The sequence below is a fragment of the Colius striatus genome, chromosome 1, assembly GCF_028858725.1.
Source record: "Colius striatus isolate bColStr4 chromosome 1, bColStr4.1.hap1, whole genome shotgun sequence".
In the NCBI taxonomy this organism is placed as follows: domain Eukaryota; kingdom Metazoa; phylum Chordata; class Aves; order Coliiformes; family Coliidae; genus Colius; species Colius striatus.
Genome location: NC_084759.1, coordinates 37850049 through 37874806, shown reverse-complemented (window position 1 = coordinate 37874806; position 24758 = coordinate 37850049).

The following is a 24758-nucleotide window of genomic DNA, read 5'->3' as shown; positions in this document are numbered from 1 at the left end:
GAAAAACTTATGAAATATGAAGTCACATAGTAATGGCAACACTTTGCACTGTGCTACACTCCTGCTATAAGAATTTAAAGGACTTGATGAAAGTTGTATGATGTTTTAATAGCTTTTAAGGAGGTTAAAGACAACTGAATCTGGAAAGAAGTTTCGAATATGAAAAGGTAGTGTAATGTTGCCTTTTCTGATTTAGGATGCACACCAAATCAGTTATTTACTAATTTTTTTCCCCTGCCTTAATATTATGTGACTGCAACCTCTGATGGCAAGCTTTTATTCTCCAGGACAATAATGAGCCATACCATAGCACAGTATTTTACTCTTGCTGAATTATCAGAGCTGTGTGTCTCTGTAGAAACAATTAAATCTTATGATTATGATCACTTGGGATTGTTGAAAGTCTGAAGTGTGGAAATGCAAACTACAGTACTTTAGTGAATTTCAGCTTGGACACACAGAATTCAATGTGCCCTGGGCTAGATCATGACCTCCACTGGGGGCAATTACATGTGGGAATAATTAGCTGATTTAAACATGAAATTATCTCTTCTATACTAAAGAACCAGTATCTCCCAGCTTGGGTCTTTCTGGAGGTTAACAGAACAAAGAGAAACTAAGAATGCAAGGTTTTTGATAGATCTTAGTCTAGCAAAAGCAGCTGCTGAGAGATAAGGTTGAGCAAAAATGAGTAAGGACATATCCATGGGTATTCTGTGTAACACTATACTTATACACAAAGTAGAAGCATACTCTCTCTATGCTTCCCCTGTTGTTTTGAGGGGGAGGGGGTGATTGCTTGTTTGTTTGTTTACTTGTTTTGTTTTTCTTTTTTCTTCAATACCGAAATGTTGTTGAGAAGCTCAACCCCTTTTAGCTCTCCTGGGAAATACACTCAGATCTCCACTTAAACTGATAGGATGATTCCTGGTAAATGGATCTTAGTGGATAAACTTGTTAGGACAAAAAAATAATACACAAAGTGATGATGGTCCAAGAAGCTGTGACCTTGATGATCAGAATATTTTTCCTCACTACAGTAGAAGGCCAATTTTCTATGGATATAGATCCTTAAAACAAAACTAAAACAGAACAAGACAATATGCACTCTCTAGCATTAATTAGTGTCCTTCTCTTTCTTTAAGGTTAGAATGTGCAATTTATTTTAACTACCACCTAAAAATTTTCCAAGAGATACAAAGGAATAACGACATTCACACTTTAAGAGTGTTTTCAAACCATTAACCTTCCGTCTAATAAAAATGAAAGTATTATTCCTATCAAGAAATATTTTCTTGGGCAACGTGAACTATCTACTGCTATTTGCCTATATTATTCAGTAACACTGATAATACAGACATAAACCAAGGTAGAAACACAATTATTTACTGTTGTCTTTTGGATTACTTTTCTTCTCTAACACAGATGATTAAACGTAATCAGTTCCAGCTGGAAATACTTCTTCAAGGACAAGCTCACAAATTAATTTTACCTGTTATTTATATAGTTTCTTTAAAAATAAAACAGTTAAAAGGAAATTAATTAGTATTAATAAATAATAATATTAAAATGCTTAGAAAATTTGTTGTAAGGACAATTATTTTCACATCAAAATGTCAACAGTTACATGGAAGAAATACATATTTCTTTTCCTGCAATCTAGAGGGTATTTAGGGCAATATGTGTGAAATATTTAAGATCTGAGGTTCATTAGCTTGTTAGGCTGATTTTTTTTTTCTAATATTACATAGTAAAATACATTATTTATTTACCAGAAATATTAGTATAATAAACATGTGAAGATGCTATAGTCCTGACATCAAAATTTCCATCAATTTTTTCACAGTTCCTTTGAACGATATATCATTATGTTAGGAATTCTAAAAGGAACTGGATGTCTGAAACTGAAAGCAAATAGATGTCTAACTAAGAATTTAGAATACCAACATTTTCTCTCTGCTTCTGTACAATACATCTGTCAATACTAATTCACAGAATCATAGAATGGTAGGGAATGGAAGGGACCTTTAGAGATCATCTAGTCCAACCCCCCTGCAGAAGCAGGTTCACCTAGATCAGGTCGCATAAAAACATGTCCAGGTGGGTCTTGATACCTCCAAGGAAGGAGACTCCACAACCCCTCTGGGCAGCCTGTGCCACTGCTTCATCATCCTAACAGTAAAATATTTTTTTCTCATATTTAAGTGGAACTCTTTGTGTTCCAGCTTCATCCCATTACCCCTTGTCCTGCTGCTAGCTACTATAGAAAAGAGGGATGTCCCAACCTCCTGACATGTACCCTTTAGATATTTGTAAATGTTAATAAGATCTCCCCTGAGTCTCCTCTAGGCTAAACAGCTCCAGTTCCGGCAGCCTTTCCTCGTAAGAAAGATGTTCCAGTCCCCTGATCATCTTGATAGCCTTGCACTGGACTCTCTACAGAAATTCTCTGTCCATCTTGAGCTGAGGAACCCAGAACTGGACACAGGACTCCAGATGAGGCCTCACCAGGGCAGAGTAGAGGGGGAGAAGAACCTCCCTTGACCTGCTGGCCACACTCTTCTTGGTGCATCCCAGGCTGCCATTGGCCTTCTTGGCCACAAGGGCACATTGCTGCCTCATATTTAGCTTATTATCAATCAGGACTCTCAGGTCTCTCTCTCATTTTCCTTTCTATTCTCTTCCTCTTTTTTTCAGGAAGTTTATATTTGGATGCCTGCTTTTAAAGTTGTTTTGGTGACCAGAACAATCTCTTTCAAGAAACTCTAAAGAAAATAAAAGCTTCAATTTTCTCTTCTTTCCTGGGATCAATCAGAAATGATTGGTTAATGGACCTGCAAGGGGATTGGACTAGATTGTTTTTAGAAGTCCTTACCAAGCCCTACCATTCTGTGACTGTGATTCTGTGATGGGATGGTTTTTGGTGACAAGGTTTGTGTTTCAGATTTTTCTGTAATCAAATCTTTTAAAAGCTTCATGGAGATTTCATTGAAAACTTGCTGCACAGATACTTTAACATACTTTTCTTTTTTGTCCATTAAGGTCTGCTAAAGATTCTATATCGTGCCATAATACTAACCTTTATATATATATATATATATATATATATATATATATATATATTAGCATAACAGCAGATTTATATTTCATATTTTTCTGATCTTATTCTTTTATTTTGTAAGATTTGTAAATGGAGGAAGACCTGTAAGAGTGTTGCTGGTAGAAATAATCAAGATGTTGTCTTACGCTGTGCACTGGGACCCAAGGGATAGCCAAGATCTCTGCTTGCATTCTTTTCAGTTACAATAAGTGAAGATTTGTTTTAATTCAGGATCTGGCTTTAGAAATCTAGAGTTATACAGAGATTAGCCCTGTTATTTTTTGCTTAGCAAAACAGGCAAACCTTTTAATGTGCCAGTTTTAACAGCTTCTGCCATACAAGACGCGATGTACTGCTCATAACCACACAAATGTACCCTAGGAAATGTCATTCTATTAGGAAAACAGTCACATTTTTCCCATTACAACCACCACAAAACACTTAAAGGCTTTTAAGATAAAAGGAGAAGTGCAGTTCCCTAATACCATGCTGAATTCATTTCACTAGGATGACTGAAAAGTTCAAAACATCAGTTACCTTGAAAATAAATGACTGTGCTGAAAGTAGAATTAATTAATTCAGATAAACTAAATAAACTCTGTGAACTGACTAACATAGCAGAAATTACTGTGTGCTGATACTACTGTTTTAATTATTAAGTCCACACTAATTAATTTCAAAGCTACCTTTTTTGAAATCCACAGCTTGACCAACATTCAGACTTTAAAACATGCCAAGAGCTAAATTTGCTTAGTAACACTTTTACAAAGACTGGAACTGAGTCTTCCTACAACTAGATGTGACGAATGTTAAAAGAAAGTGACAGTTTCAATAAACGACATAGGATGCAAATAACTGTGTGGTACTTGCTTGACCACAAACTGAGAAACAGAATTTGTTTGTGCCAAACTATTTCTTTCACAGAAGGAGCTAGGCATTTTGTTAATTGTCAATATGCTTCTGAATATAAAGGGAACTTAACGTCTCTCTAAGAGCTGCAGTAGATTCAGTCATCATGTCTACCATGACTATGTACAGCTACTGGACGCAGTGAGATTCAGACATGACCCACTGTGAGATCTGAACCTCGCTGATCTCTGTGTTTCGTGTTCCTCATCATGTCCATTTTAATATCTTGAAAGATTACTTAATTTAATCCAAAATAATTTCTCAATAGGTAGATTTTGTAATCCTTTCATTCGATCTACTGAAGCAATGACGTACGGCCCCAAATGAGTGAGAAAGGATGTCTATCAACATTATGTATTACGGTACATTTAGTAGTTAGCGTTGATGACTCTTGTACACCAGGATATAAGTAGCATAAAATTTATTTATACCAAATTTTGTTACCTAACATGTATCATGTGTGACTGATTGTTTCAGATACTGCAATGATTGAAGTATTTATTGCATATCTCTGTTTGTAGATGTTCAGCAGGGATTTTACTATCTATACATTAAGACAGAAAAGAAGGTATTATATAGTTAAAACTATCTGTCACAGTGATTAGTTCCATAAATTGCTAAAAAAGATACAGCCAGCATATTTGCATCTGCTGCATCACACAGCAGACAAAAGTAACATCAATACAGTAACTACAAGATATATTTCCCCAAGGATTTTGTTCTCTAATCCCTCATCATTTTGTTTCATTCTTAAAATGAAAACACCTGTGGCAATAATTCCTCCTGACAAGCTAAAAGGCATCAAACAGAGAACAAGCTTAATAAAACACTTTAATTACCATCTTTAGTATACCTTCACCATGTATCAACACCTCTTAGGAACATCTTAATCAAACTTGATTTTTGTAGGTTTCACTTGAAGCAAATTTAATTTTTTTTTTGAGAACTCTACATACAACTTCAAGGACCAGGAAAGAATGTGTTTGAGAAAAACACAGACAAAATAGCTGTAACAAAAACCCTTATCAACACTTCATGTAGAATACTCAAATTAAAAACATTTAAGGGCAGAACAAACTTCGACAGAAACTTTTGAAAGCAAATGTTTCTTCAATAAAGTTACTTTATCAGGCTATTTCTTTTCAGATCATCTACTACAAAAATTCTATCTGGGACAAATCTCTCTTCTCTTTTTTTTTTTTTAATTTTTATTTAAAAACTGATTTAAAAAAAACCAAACAAACAAACAAACCCACAACTTTCAATTTAATTTCCAGATTAAAAGAAATTTCTCATAAAACCCCAGGTAAATAAAGGACATCTTTCATAGTGTTACTTACACCATAAATTCTTTAAGAATATCACCTTCCATGTACCTTGAAAGAAAGATGTTACCCTTTCTGCAGTGTCTCCTAGTGCTTGGCAATTTTCTGCTCAGCATGCTGTCATCTGGGATCCTTCTTTGGAATATTTTAAATTTCCAGTATATTGTACATGGAGCACAGGTAAGTTGTTCTGATGGGTGAATTCCCCTCAGGGAGTGAGGCATTGCAAAGCTCAGTGTTACAGTACTGACATCATTTGCAGGTCTAGCACTGAGATTGTTAAAACTGAATGCTTGAGAAATTAGTAGTCTTACTACAAGAGCCGCACACAACATCAGCTCCACCATAAGTACCTTATGCTCAGCTCAGAAAGAATTTTTAATGCCATGCTACTCTAATCCCCTTGAATGTAGAGGTTTTATGAATGTTGGCACAATCTTAATTGTGACAATGCAGGTGTCCTGCTGCACAAGCTACTAAAACTCATGTAGGAAGCAGTTTAAAATTCTACTTGTTGTCTGGCATTTCCTGAATGCAGTCCTGTGGTGAGTTGACCTTGTCTGGCTGCCAGATACCCACCGAGACTCTCTCTTACTCCCTCTCCTAAACAGAGCAGGGGGATAAAATAAGATGAAAAGCTTATAGGTCAAGATAGAGACAGGGATGCTTCTTACCAGTTACCATCACAGGTAAAACAGAATTCACTTCAGAAAAAATAACTTAAGTTATTGCCAATTAAAAAGAATAGGGGGATGAGAACCAAAGGTAAAACAACTCAATCCCAAAACTCTGAAATATTTTACCCCACCCTTGTTTCCAGACTCAGGTTCACTCCTTTATTACTGAATCCTCTAGCTTCCCCTCTTGGAATGGGAATGAGATGCTATCATCAATCCGTAACAGTTTATTTCTTACATGCCTTCCTCCTCACATGACTTCCCCATGCCAACATGGGTCTTTCCCTTGGGCAGCAGTGTAGATATTTGCTCCAACCTAGTCTCTTCATGGGCTGACAGGGAACATTTTGAATTGTAAGGGATCTTTAATCATCTAGTTCCAACACCCCTGCTGTGGACAGGAATATTTTTCACTAGATCAAGTCATTGAAAGCGTCTCCAGTCTGATCTTCAATACTTTCAGGTATGATACATTGTCCTGGTTTAGCCAGGAGCAGCTTTTGGCTTGGTAACAGGGGGAGCGGGTTGCAGTGAAGACCCTCCCCTGGCTCCTAGGTTCAGACCCACCTCCGGCCCGGCTGGGCCAATCTGGCGCCTCTGCGATCACTATTTAGGGGACGGGAATTTGAAATGCGAGTCGGGAGGTGGAGAGTGATACAAGATGGAGGCCACCACGCGGACCCTTCAGCCAGAGAAGGAGGAAGGAACGAGAAGCAGTAGACCGGAGACCCCTCTGCAAGCCGTGGCGAGAATACAAGCTGTGCCCCTGAAACCTATGGAGATTCGTGGCAGGACTGAGAGCCACCAACAGCTCCGTGTGGGTGAGCCCGGACGGGCGGGGGACTGTGTGGGGAGATGGCCATGGCCCAGGCCGTGTTGGAGAGCCTGCACGCCGCAGAGCAGCCCCACACGAGAGGCAGAGAGGAGCTGCAGCCTTTGGAATAAGTGGGCATCGGAGCAGCCCGTGCAAGTCTGCCATGCTTGTGAGTTACCCCACGGACTTGCAGGGAGGACTGGTGTGGAGTTCACCCGTCCTGAGGAGGGACAAACGGCAGAAGCTCTCGGAAACCGACTGACTGAACCCCCCACTGCCTGCCCCCCCGAACCGTTCAGGGGGGGGCAAGGTAAAAACACCGGGATCAGGGCTCTGAACCTGGGAAGAGGGGAGGGGTGGCAAGAAGGTGTTCTTAAAAAGGCTGGTTGGACTCTCCATTGATGTATTACTCTGGGTTGTTTCATTTTGGTTATGTTTTGGTTGATTTTGCATTAAATTATTTTCTGTTTTCTTCCCCAAAACCGAGTAGCCTGGTCTGTTTTGTCCTGAACCTTAAGCGGCAATTAAGCCCTCCCTGCCCTCGAGCAATCCTCAGCCTCTTCGGTACTCGAGGCTAATCGTGGCCTTTGTTCCCTGATGGGCCTAAACCACGACAATTGGCGCCCAACGTGGGGCCTCGAGCTGCTGGAGATTGGGATTTGTGATAAGGATGGTGAATTGGGAGTGGTAAAGGACAAAACAGGCGACTGGGTGAGGCTACCTCGTGTCTAGGGGTGGATTTTTATTTATGTGTATTTATTGTGTTATGTGTATATCATTTATTTTCACGGGGAAGTGTTTGATTCTGTTTGATCTTAGTTACTGTGTGTTGATTTGTGCAGGTGGTTCAGATTCCCTTATGTTTTCTTGAATAAGTGATTCGCAGAGGCGAGGGGTGGAATGTCCTGGTTTAGCCAGGAGCAGCTTTTGGCTTGGTAACAGGGGGAGCGGGTTGCAGTGAAGACCCTCCCCTGGCTCCTAGGTTCAGACCCACCTCCGGCCCGGCTGGGCCAATCTGGCGCCTCTGCGATCACTATTTAGGGGACGGGAATTTGAAATGCGAGTCGGGAGGTGGAGAGTGATACAAGATGGAGGCCACCACGCGGACCCTTCAGCCAGAGAAGGAGGAAGGAACGAGAAGCAGTAGACCGGAGACCCCTCTGCAAGCCGTGGCGAGAATACAAGCTGTGCCCCTGAAACCTATGGAGATTCGTGGCAGGACTGAGAGCCACCAACAGCTCCGTGTGGGTGAGCCCGGACGGGCGGGGGACTGTGTGGGGAGATGGCCATGGCCCAGGCCGTGTTGGAGAGCCTGCACGCCGCAGAGCAGCCCCACACGAGAGGCAGAGAGGAGCTGCAGCCTTTGGAATAAGTGGGCATCGGAGCAGCCCGTGCAAGTCTGCCATGCTTGTGAGTTACCCCACGGACTTGCAGGGAGGACTGGTGTGGAGTTCACCCGTCCTGAGGAGGGACAAACGGCAGAAGCTCTCGGAAACCGACTGACTGAACCCCCCACTGCCTGCCCCCCCGAACCGTTCAGGGGGGGGCAAGGTAAAAACACCGGGATCAGGGCTCTGAACCTGGGAAGAGGGGAGGGGTGGCAAGAAGGTGTTCTTAAAAAGGCTGGTTGGACTCTCCATTGATGTATTACTCTGGGTTGTTTCATTTTGGTTATGTTTTGGTTGATTTTGCATTAAATTATTTTCTGTTTTCTTCCCCAAAACCGAGTAGCCTGGTCTGTTTTGTCCTGAACCTTAAGCGGCAATTAAGCCCTCCCTGCCCTCGAGCAATCCTCAGCCTCTTCGGTACTCGAGGCTAATCGTGGCCTTTGTTCCCTGATGGGCCTAAACCACGACATACATCCACAGCTTCTCTGGGAAACCTGTTTCATTGTCTCATTCCCTACCCGAGGTTCTCACGAGCCCATTTTTCAAGCCTGTCAAGGTCCCTCTGGATAGCATTCCTTCCCTCAGGCACATCAACTCGGTGTGTCATCCACAAAGTTGCTGCAGGTGCTCTTAATTCACTATGCCATCAATAAAGATATTGAATAGTACCAATCCCAGTACATATTGTTGAGGGATGTTGCTTCTTATTGATTTTCACTTGGACATAGAGCTGTTGACTACAACTCTGCAATTGAAACCAGTCAGTTCTCTACCCATCAAAACCCATATGTCTCCAATTTAGTCACAAGGATATTCTGTGAGACCTTATCAAACGTCTTATAGAAGTCCACGTAGGTGACATCGTCTGTCCTTCTCGTATCCACCAATGCACTCACTCCATTGTAGGAGGCCACTGGATTAATAAGGCACAATTTGCCACTTGTGAAATGATATTGGCTGTCTCTGGTCACCCCTCTGGCACCCATATGGTTTGATACGGCTTCCTGCAAAATGTCTGCTTCTTCTGCCTGTTCACATAACTATTTCTCATGCTTTCTTTTCCCTCTTCACACCTTTGTACAGTCTTTTCTGCCTTCTCTTAAGTACACTTCCCTTGAAGCCCCAGCACCATGTGTGTGGGACTGAGTCGTACCCTGCAGTGGGTGGGCTGGAACTGGCTGAGTCTAGCATGGAGCAGCCTGGGTCTTCCCTCACAGACTCTGCCCCACTGACCCCACTGACAGAGCTGGGGCACTTGTATCCAATACAGTGATACTCCTGATCGTTTCAGTAGCATAGTCTATGGAAGTATGACCAAAAAAAAAATCAGTCACGAGAAAAATTTTTTATTAAAAATGTCAATACCTGTAATAATTTTTTTTTCCTGCTTTTACCACTTTAAAAACTCTTTTTTGGTTTTTATTTGAGTACCAGATGGGTTTTTTTCCCTCTTTCCACATACACAACTATGTTTTTTCTGTCCTCCAGAAGCCATTATCACTTGAAGATTTTGCTCCAGGATGCATTATAGTCATATAAATCTTTCAAATTATAGCACATTCAAATGTTAAAATGTAGATTTTAAATTCAATTTGATCTTTCAAACAACATCAAATTTTAATTGTGAAAATCCCTTACATTGGAATGTTGCTGTCTATCCAGAAAAAAAATCAATGTTACTACTAAAAAATCCCCTTTTGTTTTCTTTTAATCCAAGCAAAAGTTCAACTAGGATATTCTCTTTCTACACTAAAAAAACCAAAACAAAAACAAACAAAAAATGAAAAATTATAATAAATTTTAAAAAGCAAAAAGTGTACAGATTTTCTTTATGAAAATTTTTTCATTGTCTATTTGGCAATATAAAGAAACAAATTTATAGTTACATTTCTGCTAGGGGACATTAGTTTTATGCCAAGTATGCACTTAAAAGAAATCAGATTTGTATTGCTTTGTTCCAAGCTTTAGACACAATTTATTCCATCATTGTAAGGCTAGTCTTAAAATGTAGTGGCTACCCTGTGGTTTTAATAAATGTCCCTTATGTAAAACGCTTGGAGGCATGTGAATCCAGAAGAAATATAAAACTGACCCTAAGAAATATGTTCCGGAATTCAACAGTACCATATGGACATAGCTATCATCTGAATTTCCAAGGGTGCAGCATGTGTTCTAACTTGCAGAACTCTAGCTTGGAAAAAGGTGTCATATGCAGCTTATCTGCTTATAGTACTACTTGATTTTTTTTTTCTGCTTACCCATTAGGCTTAGTCCAAATGAGATAATTTGCATTTTAAAAATTACTTCCCCTTCATATACATTTTGATCTATCCTTAACTATACGCAGAAAAAGCTGCTTCTTCTAGGTACCGGAACATAGCGGCTTGCAATTTCCAAGATGGAAATTCTGAACAGCTGATTTTCTGCTGTTTGCTTCCTGGTACAAGGAAAGGCATTTGTAGATCAAGCAGGCAGCAGATGGAGAACAATTGGAGTATATAATTATTCAGTCTGGGCTCCTTTTAAATGGTTAGGCCGAACTCTATCTCTTTGGCTGGGAAGACAGAAGAATAGAGTGGCACATGGTAGATAAACCTTCCAAAGATTCTTTAAAATAAATCTAGGCAAATATGTGTAATAAATTCATCAGTTACCAAAGTCTCTTTTTCTGTGAACTCTAAAATCTGGCAAGTTCCTGTCTCCTTTTGAAGGTTGAGATTAATACACAGCCTACCCAAACACTTCTGTATTAATAAACTACATTGATTTCAGTATGTTACCTGAGGACTCCATCTGGTCACTCTCCTTTACTTTGCCAGATTTTGAAAAGCTGCAGCCTTACTGTGATCTATTGCCAAAGTATAAAATCCCCCTTAGGAAAGTATTAACACATTGTGATTCTTGCTCTGTAGAAGTGAATAATTGAATCATGTGACTTTTTTGAAACTGCTCTCATAGGAGCATTACATTTTGTAAGATGACAGCTAGCAGAAAGACTACATGCCAAAATCAGTGTCTAGGGAGCATGATTATTTTCATTAATTATTCAAGATTAAATGGTGTGATGGGTTTGCGTGGAGCGGCTTTTCGCTTGGTAACAGGGGCAGGGGGCTGCAATGGTTGCCCCCATAAGTAGTTCCCAAAACATCCCTCGGCTCTGAGTTGGTCCCACCTCCAGCCCTATTGGCTGGGCCAACTTGGCACCTCACAATTTTAGAAGGGAAATTTATAGTGTGCACGAGGAGGTTGCACATCTAGGTGACTAAATGTGCACTGCAGACAGAGAAAGAAGAGAGGGAGAACCAGGCTCCGATCAGACTGGAGGCTCTGTCCACATTTTTTACATACACCTTATTCCTACATCTGTTACTCATACTATCGCTATATAATGTTAATACTAAGTCATCTGTGATCGCCGTTTGGAGAGGAAAAGGAAGTGTATCTAATGACAGATTAGATAACAGTGCAGGTCGGGGAGCCCTGGTGACCACCTCGACGCCAAAAGAGCACCCCAACTTGGCTCTTCCAAAGGCTGTCAAGGGAGAAGGATGCACCCCTTGTTGCTAGAGGGGAAGCTCAAGAGACGACAGAGGGGTTGAGGTTGGAAGGGAATATCTCCAAGGATGATGACCCCACCGGCTCTCCAGGCAACCCTGCCAGTGCTTGGTCACTGTGAGAAAGGTTTCGTTCTGTTTGGCACAAACCTCTCATGGTTTGGTTTGCACTCACTGCCTGACATCCTGTCATTAGATGACTCCTAAAAGAGGGGCTGTGCTGCAGCAAGGACAGCTTCCCCAGCCATCTGAGTGCTCCCCTGCACTCAGTGACATTTCCTCCCGAGAAGCACAGGCTGTGGGAGCCTGACAAGCAGCCTTTGAGGGCCCTAGAGCCCTCAAAGAATCACAGAATGGTAGGGGTTGGAAGTCATCACTATGGATCATCTAGAAAATCTTAAAAGACTGGGTGTACTTTTCTTCATCTTGCTCTGATTTGATTTTGATTTGTTCTGCTTTTGGGTAGTGGCGGTTTAAATGAATTTTGGTTTTGAGTTTTCTTCCCCAAGTTGAGTAGTCCTGTTTTTTTTTTCAGGACCACAGTTGGTGAGCAAGCCCCACCTTCTTCTTGGGCATTTCCATGAGGCCCCTGGTTGCATTTTCTCCTGCCCATCCCACCATGAGTGTAGAGGAGAAGGAGTGAACCATTGGCTGCATGGTCCTTGTGCAGGACAGGGGAATCGGGAGACCAAAATAACAGAACAGACCCCTTCCTGCCTGCCAGACACAGCTTTGGAGAACTGGGTTTTGTTTCTTTATAGTTGTCCTGGGCCCCAAACCTGCTTGTGAACATCTTGCTTATATTTTATCTTCTAAGTTGTCTCTTAGCTTTACGTTTTTCTTTTTTTTTTCCTAATAAAACTGTGACCTAATGAACATTTCAGAAATGTAGTAACAAAAGGAAAACTTAACTCTGGAAGACAAAGTCATTAAACAGATATTGAATGTGTGAACTTACCAGGTTCTGGGCCTTTTTTTCCCAATGGAAGAAACAGCTCAGTTTTACAATTTGAGCTTCTGCACTATAGTTTCCATCTTCCTCTACTGTCTTTCCCTGGAGACTAAATCCATTTAGAAGCCATTCACAGAGAATTCAAAAGTTGCATTTGCAGTGGGGTCACTGTAGAGAGGAGAAAACACAGATCTGTATGTTTTTTTTTTCCCTGTATCTGTGATGCATTTGATTATGGCAATTCATCAGTTTGAGCACTTGCCTAAGCTGAATTAAGAAATGCCTCACCCTGCTGACCTCACGAGAGGAGAGGCATGGCAAGTGAACTAAAACTCTGCTCAAAAATTTCTACTCACTGAAAAGTCTCTTATTCAAACAGTAAAAGGGAAGCATATCCCAGGTGGAGATAAAATCTATGATCTGTTTTCCCAGGATGAAAATAAAATAATTTTAAAAGAAGTAAATAGATTTGCAATAAAATAAGATAAATGCAAACAATAAAAAGAAAATCTGGTCTGTGTTCTTGTTCATTAAAAACTCATGGCACTTCAGAAATACACAGAAGCCAGAGCATGACAGCACAGTCCATTTGTGTCAACAAAGCTATCTGATTCATGCTATCTGAGAGTCACTTAGATTAGCTCATTTAGTTTAGAAAGATTTATTCAAAAAGTCAATTAACAATCTTCGGAAAATTATTTGAAACCCTTTCTCTTCTAAATGTCTCCATCCATCGACGTCTGGTTATACTTTGCATATTGGCATATGTTTATTGCACTAGACTCAGAATAAACTCTCATACAGTGCCAGATGGCCTGATGATTAGGTCACGCATTAGAGATACAGGTACTACTCTCTTAAGAGAATGAATATGTGTTTTACATTTGTCACAAGCTGGTATAAAGCTACACTATTTGTAGTGATGCTGGTGTTGTCCTCCATACTCTTACACCTCTGTGTCACCATGACATATATACTAATAAGCATGCTTGTGGCTTAGCAATGATTAGCTCTAGACAACATTGGAATTGTGTCCTTACGTCCTCCAGTAAGTACTGAGCTGAGTCTACTGTATATATTAGCTGTAGCACAAAGTATCATCATCAGACTGAGCCCAACAAGAAAGAGAAGTGAACAGGCATCTAATCCGTAGAGTATGAAAGTTAAGCCCAAGTGCCATTCACTGTAGATACTTCCGTGACCACGTGGCAACATTGTGGAGTCTTTCAGGTTTTAGGTTTTGAATTTCTATGCTTGGAATGTGTCATTCCAATAACTAAACCTCAGCTCAGTCCTTTCACTTAACCTGGCTGTTGAAATTAACTGAGAGAGAAAAACCCAGTTTATCAGTTTTAGAAGTTGCTAATTAAGAAGGGCACTAGGGTAACTTGGGTGGGCATAAACCACAAATGTATATCAACTATTACTATGTGAATAACACTTTGCTCTTCAAGCTAATTAGAAAATGAGCATCTAAAGATGAAATTGTCTCAAACTTTATGACTACAGTATTTGAAAGTTTATAGTCCTTTTGTGCTACACCAGGACTCTGATCTTTCTGTGTCTTTAGTCAGTTTTACAAGCAACTGATGAGATGTCAGTATTTGTCAACTCAGAAATAAATTGCTTCTTGACATTGGAGTTTTCTCATTGATTAAATCGTCATGGTGTATTCACAGCCTAAATACTGCCTTCTGGTCACTCTCCTCTTCTTGTGTGGAAAATGACCTTTATCAATAATTGCATGCCCTAGATGTGTCAAAATGAGGAGGAAGCAGCAATCTGAAGTAATAACACTGTAGGGACTATTTGTCCCTTCATTATCTTGTAAACCCAGCATGAAGGGTGTGGGAGAAGAAGTACCTGACATATTTAAGGTGCATTTAGGGAATTTTATGTCTACTTTGTATTCTGCTTTAGAATATTTTAATGATTATCTAGTATAGCTTTTAAGGATAAGTACGTGCTGAGGTGTAGTTACTTTTTTGAGCCACAGGTCCAATCACTGCAAGAGTAGGTTTAGTTTTTTAAATACCTTTTTGTTCCTGTTTGTGAGGCTATCAAAGAGTTATGGGTAATTTACCATTTTAGGACTGCTATATTTTATACCAGTATGGAAACATCCCTAAGTGTCATTATTCTGGGTGGGAATTTCAGGAGCATGGTGTATTCTGGTTGTACTGTGTCATGTTCCAATTTATCATCTGTGCTGTAGGACTTAAATGAGATGTCACTGAAATGATACAAAAGCTCTTCCTGTACCTTACTAAATTGTCTAAAGTCAGAACTGAGTCAAACTTCAGAACTAATAATTCTTCTCTGAAAATAGTTAATCTGATGCAATTAAAGGCTTTCCTTGCAACTCATAGTGACTTAACAGAAACTTATCAAAAGAAAGCAGATGGGTAGATTGGAAAGCTTACATGGATGCCTGTTTTTCTGTCAATTCACGTACCAGTCAAATAACTGACATGTCATCTCCCTGGCTCTCCGAAACCCCACCTGTTTGGGGTGTATGCTGCCCAAGTGCCTGGGAGCTCTGGCTAACTTCTAGCACAACTGATAGGGTACAAGAATGCCACAGTGGCACAGATAGCATAGGCTACACGGTTTCCTTGTCAGACTGCTTCTTGGCTATTTTTCTGGATCTCTGCCCAGAAAACAAGCACGGTCCCAGTTCCCCAAGGTAGTTGAGCAGACCTAGACTACTGGCCCACAAATGATAGAAAATATGTACTCTGCCTTCTCTGAAACATTTTTTTCTCAAAATATTATTTTTACAATAAATTCACCTTTTGCATTTGTTCTGATTCATAAGGTAAAAAATGCTCTAAATTCTAACATCTCAACAGCATTAAAATCCCAATTCCAGAGTCAAATGACATTTCAAAGAATAAATTAATTGTTTGCAAGAGGCAAAAGCTAGAATCAAAGAAGCTATCAAATACAGATGAAAATTAAAAGCATTTTTATTTAGGAATGAAAATTGGAACGTGGAGGAAAAAGATTTGTAAGTTACTGCAGAGTAGTGGTAACTGCATACTGAAAGTTCACAGGTTTTACATGTTACGGCTTCTCCAGAAGACAATACAGCTACTCCTTAGCAGAATTTTGGATGCAGCTATGAAGCAGAAATATATTTACTAGATACAAGTTCTATTTCCTGTAGTCTCTTTTTATCTCTTCTTGTCTCATATATCTCTTCTTGTCTCATAACCAAGCAATATATGAGATCCAATTACCTCAGCCTAATGTTGCATGGCTGCATTGGGGGATCTGTAGTTGGTTTGTGCATTCCTGTAGCTTCGCTCTTCCTATCTTTCAGTGGATAGCAAATTCTTACATATAAATAACACAGAGATTCTGTTAAAAGAACTTTTCAGATAGAATTTTAATCCCTCATCTGTGGTTCTGTAACCTGTGTATGGATACAAACAGATTTTTTTTTTCATCTTCTGTTTAGAATATACCACTAATTCCTGAAGTTTATATGACTGTATATGGATATTGGTTTGCACAAGTAAACATACAGCTAAATGAAGTGTGTGTTATGTTAATAGAATCAGATTGATAAATGCTTTTTAAAACATCCAAGAACAGTGTGTTCATACACATATGGTGTCTCTGCTTGCACATACCACAGACACAAATACACATAGCACTGTCATATGTCAAACACCAACAAAGTAATGATTTCTGTACTTTTAGAAATCTTAACCAGTCTGAATGTTTAATTCTCAGAAAACAATGTAGGTCACAGAATGTTTTAAGAATTTACCTCACTCAGTATCCAAGACAGAAAAAACCCCTCCAGCTTATTTTGTGGTATCATCTGCTTGAAATATATACAGCGAAAGTAGTAACAATATACAGAACATGTCCCTAAACCCTACTGTTTATCTGTGTAATTTAAAAGAATAAATGAAATACGTCATAAACCGACTGAATGACAAAAGATATTACAGTGTGTTTATATTTTGCCAATCTTCTGACTGCTGGCTAAATTTGTTAACAAATTTGCTTCTTGTAAATGAAATTTTTGGTGATAAAAAAACAATTAAAAATATTTGATTAGTTGTCCACTAATGGAGGAAAAGCAGGCAATTGAGTACAAATGACAAGGGCACTTCTATTATGTTAGAGTGAACTCGAATACTACTGTTCACGTTACCTCTTTTGTCTATGTGGCATATAGATTAATTAATTCAGTTTCCATCTGTGTGAAGTGAAGGAGTTATACTGATGATGAAAATTTAACATAGTGTGGTGGATAAAGCCTCTTAGAGCTTTTCCTTTTCACCTGCATGCTGTTTTCTGATCCAGATCTGGCTCCCATGGATGACAGTACAACATACATTGTTTCCAGATTTTACTACTTGGTGATATATGTGCCCTTTTAACCTTAACCAATACTTGGTGGGAGGAGGTGATATGGGGTGGGGCAATTTAGTACTGTTTGTTCCAAGGCTACCACCACCTCAAGGACTCAAACCTGCTGGGCTGATAGAATGGTTTAATCCTATCAGGGAACAAAAGACCACCATGATTAGCCCAAGTACCAAAGACCTGAGGGTTGCCAAAGGGAAGGGAGAGCTTAATTGCCACTTAAGGTCCAGGACAAAACAGAGTAGGCTACTCAGCTTAGGGAAGAAAGCAGAAAATAATTTAATGCAATACCAACTAAAACATAACCATAAACCCCCAAAACATAACCAAAATAAAACAACACAGAGTGGTACAATGATGAAGAGTCCGACCAGCCCTTTAAGATCACCTTCTCCTCACTCCTCCCTTCTTCCGGGGCTCAGAGCCCTGATCCCTATGTTTTTACCTCCTCTCCCACTGAACGGCCCAGAGGGGCAGGGAATGGGGGTTTCAGTCAGTCTATTCCTGATGGCTTCCTCCATTTGTCTCTCCTCAGGGCAAGTGGGCTGCGCATCAGTCCTCCCTGCACCTCTGTGGGGTACCTCACACACACGGTAACCCTACACAGACTGCTCCAACATGCATTTATCCCAAAAGCTGCAGCTCCTCTCTGCCTCTCGTGTGGGTCTGCTCTGCGGCGTGAAGACTCTCCAGCATGGCCGCCTCCTCACACAGTCTCTCGCTCATCCAGGTGCACCCACATGGAGCTGCTGATGGCTCAGTCTTGTTATTGCCCTGTATGGGTTGTAGGGGTACAGCCTGCAGAAGAGTCTCTGGTCTGGTGCTCCTTCTTCCTTCCTCCTTCTCTGACTGTGGGGTCTGCAGTGGTCACCTCCATCTTGTATCACTCCTACACCCCCTGCCAAGCACTTCAAATTCCCATCCCTAAATAGTGATGGCAGAGGCACCAGATTGGCCCAGCCGGGCTGTAGGTGGGTCTGAACCCAGGAGCCAAGGAAGAGTCCAAAAACTCTTCACTGGGTCTTCACTGCAACTTGCTCCTCCTGTTACCAAGCAAAACCATGACATATGGCTTGTGAAAAGTTAATCTTGACTATCTCATATCAGGGACTGAAGCTCAGAGATCCGTTGACCTGGAAGACAAGACAGTGAAACACTGGTTCTGGGAAACAGATGCATCAGGATTATGGAAAAAGAAGAAGGGGACAGGACTGTGAGCTACTAGGTGCAATTACCATCTGGATCCTGAAGACTTTAAGTTGCCTGGCTCCACAGTACCTCTAAGGAGAAGCAGGACCTGGCTGGCTGTGTACACTCCTGCATAGGTTAGCAAAACCATTGTGAGTAGCAGGAATTTATCTGTAATTTAGATGCAGTTCATAGTGGGTTTAGTTTAAAATGTGTGATTTTACGGTGAAAGTGATATTTTCTTTCCTGCCTTTCTGAATGTTGCTGGTACAGCACTTTCTTTTCCCGAGTGGCCAACATCTATGTGTGAAGTCAGGTAGAGCCCTGTATAAGAAGTACACTAGATTTATTATTCCTGTCATCGTTGGATGGATTTAAATAAACAATGTATAGGTGACATAAACAGAATTAGAGCAGAAATTCTAGAATGACTATAACTGTGGAAAGGTACCAGCACTGGGGACATAAAATCAAGTGATTGCCTCTGTCAATTATATCTGAGCCCACAACTTAAAAGAACAGTCTTTGGCACCTACTGGCTGTGATGGGTAGGCAGAAAAGGGTGCTGCATTAGTAAGGACAGAGAGAAAATAATCATTTATATGCATGCAGATCTAGATGTTTTCATTCTGTGTATCTGATATTATGAGAAAGAGGTCTATAATGCCAAACTAAACTACCTTATTTGGGATTGGCCAATCCCCTCCCATAAAGGGGTTACTCTGTGGTTCTCTCCAGTCAAAACCTATAGAAAGAGAAGCAAAGAGCAACCATTGCTGTGCAATGACTGCAATATAAATGCTGAATGGATCTACTATATATGTCTTTTAGGAAGCAAGTAGGAAGCAGAAAAATCCAAGTTAGAGTTGCACTGTTGAAACATACAGTATCACAGGATGATACTTGTGCAGTAATAACATTTTGTCCAGTAAAGCAGAGTGGCCACAACTTTTTACTCCAGAAGGTCTCAAGACTTTGGAATATATGCTTTGTTGAAGTGGCTGGTTGTCTGGGAAACTGTAATGTGTTCAGCACAACTAAGATAGTAACGATATAGCCTAAGTCTTCTAGGAAGAATGTCAAAATAATAAGGGGCTTCTGCAAGCAGAACATCCAGCATAGCTGGTCTGTCCATTGAGGCCATTCTGTTCATGATGATCTGATCTGACTAGCTTTCTACTGAGAAGACTGTAGTCGTGACCTTGATCACTCTGCAAAAAGTACTATCACAGTAGTTCTGTACTCCTGACAGAGTTCAGACAACTATCCACGTAAATGTGAACTGCAGCAGAAAACCAAGTCCACATTACCAGAAAGAGTAGCTCTGCACACCTTGTACAGTGACAAAATTACCCACACAAGCAACATTCTAACTACTCAGGGATGCATTTGAGGATCACAACGTTTATAGAGTAGATGTTGCCAGTAGATGTTGGACTTGATTGTTATTCAGGAGGAAGTTTTAAAGGACATAAATCCCCCACTTATGCAGGATATGGCTAGATCTGATCCAGTCATCGGTTTACTTGTATTTAGCTCAGATAAAATTAAACAAGAAGAAAGCTATCAAGCCTTGTCAGGGGAAAAAAAAAGATAAAAAAAAAAAAAAGTAAGGAAAAAAAAAACCAAAAAAAAATTAATTGGTACACAGTGATATAATTGGGGGAAAGAAGAGAGGAAAAAAACCCACCGTTTACTTGAAAGTAACAGTCATCTAACTTAGATATCATGAAGAAAAAATACATTTACTGGAATTATTAGAGGTTATATGTAAAGGTCAAATTAAGTCTAATCTTCTGAAGCTTTCTGTGTTCACTTCTGTTGCAAATGTAGTGTTTATTCAGCTTTTAAATGAAGATAGTGTATTATCCTTGAAGCATTATTAAATTAAGTGGCACTTTGAGACTCCCGTAGAAAAGATCTGTAAATATTTTACATGAATTTTGTGGCAGATGGATGTAACACATGCTAGTCTTATTTATCAATTGGACATGGAACTACTAAAATTAGCTAACATTTTCTTTAGTAGTAAATTGTATTGTATGACACAAGTTCTAGCTTTAGCTCTATGCGTATTACTTACAAGAAATGTGAATTTACTAAATCCTGTCGTCTAATCCTCAGAAAATTGAATAGAACTTTCATACCAGTCGTTTGTTGCTAGAAGTCATTAATGGGAGTCTTAAAAGACTAAAACATTTTCTTACTGAAATGCACATATATTACATATAGACTACACATGAAACACTGCTTCAAATACATTTGATAGTCCTCTTTCAGAAAAATACATGCACTGGAGTTCTGTGACTGAGGAATACTTAAAAATATTTGTGTTCTTATCTGCGCTGCTGCAATTTGGCAACTGCTCTAGAAGTAATGCTTTAAAAATTACATGCAAGTAATTCATTGTTTCTTTGGGTACATTTTAATATATTCCAGGGATTCTGATTAATCTTCATGCCTATTAACAAATATTTTATTAAATACAAATGCTGCATTAGCAACAATGTGCTTTTACTACATGTATACTTCAAGCATAGAAGAGCTAAACTTTTTCAGTGCCATCTCCAGGTTCAACACTATTGATTCAGTAGGTTATTATTTTTAATAGAGGCTAAGAATAATACTTGTTTTCAAACAGGACACTGTTCCTCAGCCTTCTATTTGTAATCCAGTATGTCATTATTACATCATTTTCTAAATGCCACTATTTTCCTCCTTTGGTTTCCAAATCCCTGAATCCTATAATAAATGAAACAAGACACATTTGTTAGAAATTATCTTTACAGGAATAAGCTCTGGTTCTGGAATATTTCAGAACAGTTTCTTCTTTTTTTCTTATTTGTATAGAACAATTCTATGATTCTTTGTATCATACCTGAACCAATTCTAATCTCATCTTTATCAAGATTCAGATAAATATAACTTCTAATATTTTGCTTAAGAGTGAATTTATTTTCCTTTTCAGATGGTCATACACCAGCTTGGAGTAAGAAAACTTTTTAAAACAATTAATGGCTACTTCCAGAGGATATATTGAACAGATTTCAATATCTCTTGTCATACTAACATAAGAAAGAAGGTAAAAAAGGGAAAGGTGGTTTTCTAATGGAGAGTAAGCAAAATAAACAAAATAACAAGCAAAATAACAATGACAATAACAAAAATTATAATGATAATATAAACCAAAACTTTAAAGATGTGAAGTTAACACTTGAGTTAACTTCACTTGAGCTAATATGATCAAGTAAATTTTTAGGCTGCATTTAGCTTATGGAATGTAAGTTGCCCACTCCTATCTACTGCTAAAGAGATGATTCAATTTTTTCATGAAAAAGTCTCTCTTGATATATGGGTCTTCCACTTTGCAGTGACTTGTTCCCGAGGAAGTCTAGCATAAAGTCTCATGTGGATTTTTTGTTTCCTGTGCAGAAGGCACTGTTTCCTCTGAGCAATGAAAATCTTTCAAATCACCCTCATAACGGGAAAACTTTGAGAGTTGGAAGGATTGTGATTTGATGGTATGGTAAAATTTAGATGACAAGTTTAGTCACAACAAATGGCATAAGTCCCTTCCTTATATTATCTTTGAGTTTTCTTGCTCATGGGGCTATGCCATATGACTATTTCTGTTACACCTTTGTGACGCATGTTCCCTACTCTTACCATCATGCTGACAGTTATCATTGCTGAAAATCATGTAGGACAGTATCTGTGAATAAGAAATTAGCTGATATTATGGTAACTAAAGAAAAGAAAATTTTCTCTTCCTGCCTGGGAAAAATAGAAGCATTTAATTGAACTGACAGCTGCAGTTTTCACCTAACTTTTACTACTTTAAGTCAATAAAGTGATAAAATGTTGTGCAGAATCATGTTGTATATCTATTAAAAATGTCTTTCAATCATGTACTTTCAATAAAGTATATCTACAAACAGAAAAATATTAAAAAGTCATATGGGTTGAGAAAGCAACTGCTCACACTGAGCAGAATTAAGATTTTCTAAAAATAAAATAAAAACACCCTCTATCTGAGATTCCGAACAGGAACACTATGCTATACTAACAGTTTTGAAGACAGAGGGGAAATCTGTAGTGGCTTAACAGTGAGACCTTTGGCTTCTAACTGTGCCAGTTAAAACAGAAGAGGCAAGCGTCCTTTTATCACTAGTACGCATTGGCATAAAAAGTGAAACCAGCTGATTTAAGGCTCTGCTGGATACTCAACAATGCACATCACAACTGTAAGTACATATGATATCCCAGAGGCAAGATCTTAAGAACAGCTTAGTGCAACTCATAAAACATAAGTGGATGGCATATCTGGAAGGCATGCTCCTGTAAAATGCAACACAGGAGGATATTTATTGATCTCTAATTTGTTTTAGTCACCATAATTACTTCAGTGTTGTATTACCCTATTTCATCTTTGAAGAACATGCCATAGTCTGACTCTTATTTTTGCTAACGTCCCTTTACTCTATTGTGACCATAAAAATGGACCTTCAAAGTAGGTGTGGATATAATTCACCATAAAGGATCATTACAACTTCAAATTCAGAAACACAGAGCAGTAGTGATGTAATTTTTTTTCTAGAAGGACAAAGATACTGAGATTTAACAGAACAGATTGAATTTGCCTGCTCCTTGAGAAAAATCATACAGAAATGGAGTATTTTCATTCACAGCTGACAAATGATTTGGAGTTACAGTACCTGATTGTTGAACAAGAGTAACTGATCTTATCTGGTCTGCCATTTCTTATCATTTATCATTTGGTTCATCCATGGCCATTGCATTTTGTATAGTTTCTGAACTAAAAACATTTCTATAAATGCAGGCTGATATTTAGAGTATCTACTACAACTTGGGAAAATATCCGTAAAAGGTAAACATCTGTTTTCTGTCATCATATGCATCACAATGATGTAATTAATGTTGTCATGCAATACTTCATAGAATCACTGTGTTTAAAGTATAATTCATGAGAATAAAAGACTTATTAATCTTTCATTCTGATTCATCAGGTATATGAGCTAATGCCTGTTTTTATAGCACAAAATTATAACACCCACGCCCCCACCTCCCCAATTAAGAGTAAAGCACTTTTTAGAAAAGTTTTGATTAACATACCTATTAGATTGAACAATAAGAGAGTTTTAAATATAAACTTGAAAATGGTCAGTTAAACTCATTTTTTTCCCTATGGTACCTTTATCCTTTAAAATTGGTCAAAACCTTTCATTGATGATGCAACCTGTTAAGATTATACCCCTGCATTTTGAATGTAAAATAAAAATGCACATTTATACATTTTTGATAACATAATGTTAGCAAATATTTTTCAATACTTCTGTACCTGTCTGTCTGTCTGTATTGTTCTCATTAATATCTGAGCATTTGGAAGTTATGATGTGGAAACTTTGGACACTACAATTCAGTACGGTCTGAAAAAATTTTTAAAAGCTTTCCTATTTCTGTCTTTACAGGTTAATTTATACAAAATACATGAAATAAATATTCCTTGGTTGTGTCAAGTTGTGCTAATATTATAAACACTTTACAGCACTTTGGGGGCCTGTGGGTATCCAAAACTAAAGCAGAAGGTCTAAATAATTGATAAAACATCAAAATACTGAAAATGCTCTACTCTAGCCTAATGGTAGATAGTGGATTGAAAGGTCACTGAATTGAAGATAAGACAGAATTAAATGAATATAAATTAACTTCATGATGCTGAAAAGCAGCTTGATTATCAAGATTGTGAGACACAATTCTGACCAGAAGCTATGTAATGAAGATTAATAGAAGTGGCAGTCTTGAGTCCTGCTTTTTGAAGTCTGAAACATAAGGTGACATTTGACAGTTGAATAATTAAAAAATTATATTATTTGGATCGAGAAGAAATGCATTTAAATCTTCAGTTTCCTATTCAAGATTTTAAGAGGTAATCTAAAAATAGTCTGTCATTAAAGAATTGTTTTATATCTTTCTTTCTATTTTTACACTGATGGATATTTTTTACAAGACTCACAGGTGCAAGAAATAAAACTAAGTCCAGCTGTCTCCTTTCAAAGTTCTTTTTGTTTCTGTGCTGTTTTTGACTAATAGAGATCTGCAGGAAAATTGTTACTGCATTGTACAATGACTAGAGCTTTTTTCTTTTTTTCCCTCTCTGTTACCTACATGTTTTAGATTAAATAGTCAAGTATCTGTTTTACTTGGATTATGCAAGAAATAGTGTTAAAGTAGGCTTGGGCCGATCAAATAACCTGTGGCCATAAAGCTTAAAGCCTCTGATGCTTGTTTCTTGAGTGACTGGATATGTTCTGGTAATTTGATTGGAGGATTTGTTGTCAGTGGGAATGTTTGTAGTCGCCTCTAGGTAAGTGTTAAAATGTATGCTCTTGTTATTAAATAGGAGCTAGTTTAAAATGTCAAGGTTTTGGCAGACTGGCAGGAGGA